The following is a 929-nucleotide window of genomic DNA, read 5'->3' as shown; positions in this document are numbered from 1 at the left end:
CCATAAATGGAAATTTGTGCTGTCTGCAAGATTTAGCTTTTACAGGCTGTACTACTAGAAACATGGGTTTGCACATATTGCTAAGGTATGGTGCTTTCCAATCTTTTGGGAAGACACCGAGAACAGAAATATTTGCATCAAATGGGACCACTAGTCAAGGTTTTTAAAAGAAACTCCATGCTGATTTCCAAAGCAGTTGCACCAGTCCACACTCCAACCAATAGCAGAGAATTTCTTCTTGCCCACAGCCTCATCATCATTTGTCATTGGTTGATTTCATAAAAATATCCATTTTTGGAGTGAAATGGAAATTCAGCATTGTTTTAATTTGCATCTCTCAACTGACCAGAGATGCTGAACATTTTTATCACATATTTATTTCTCATTTGAACTTCATCTAGGAAGTGTGTATTCATCTCAGATACCCAGATTTGGATCACATCTTTAATTTGATGGGGTTATTTTTTCAGCACTTATAAGTTCTAGATATTAGTCCTTTGTGTGAGGAACAAGTTACAAAATTTTTCCTTACTCTGTGGGTTATCTGTTTACTCTGTTGATTTTTTCTTTTTGCTGTGTCATAGATTTTTTAAAAAAATGAGATCCCAGCTGTTGATTCTTGTAATATTTCTCATATGATCAGGGTGTTGTGCCTGAAGTCTTTGCCTATAACTCTGTCTTCAAGAGTTCTACCTATTCTTTTGTATAACTGACTTAATAGCTCTGTTTTTTTTCAAAGTTTTATTGATAAACAGCAATGAGACAGTTTCAAATCCAATCGGAAATACAGTTTCAACAAATAACACACTGTATATATTCTTCTTAGTGGTTAATTGCTATAGAAGAAGTGGACTTGTGATCCTATTTACAAACACCATTAGAACAAATCATTCTATTCATTAAGAGAATGCAACTATATATCTATCCTA

The sequence above is a fragment of the Octodon degus genome, unplaced genomic scaffold, assembly GCF_000260255.1.
Source record: "Octodon degus isolate 3935 unplaced genomic scaffold, OctDeg1.0 scaffold00282, whole genome shotgun sequence".
Classification (NCBI taxonomy): Eukaryota; Metazoa; Chordata; class Mammalia; order Rodentia; family Octodontidae; genus Octodon; species Octodon degus.
The sequence above is the reverse complement of the archived record's forward strand: the minus strand, read 5'-3'. Positions refer to the sequence as shown.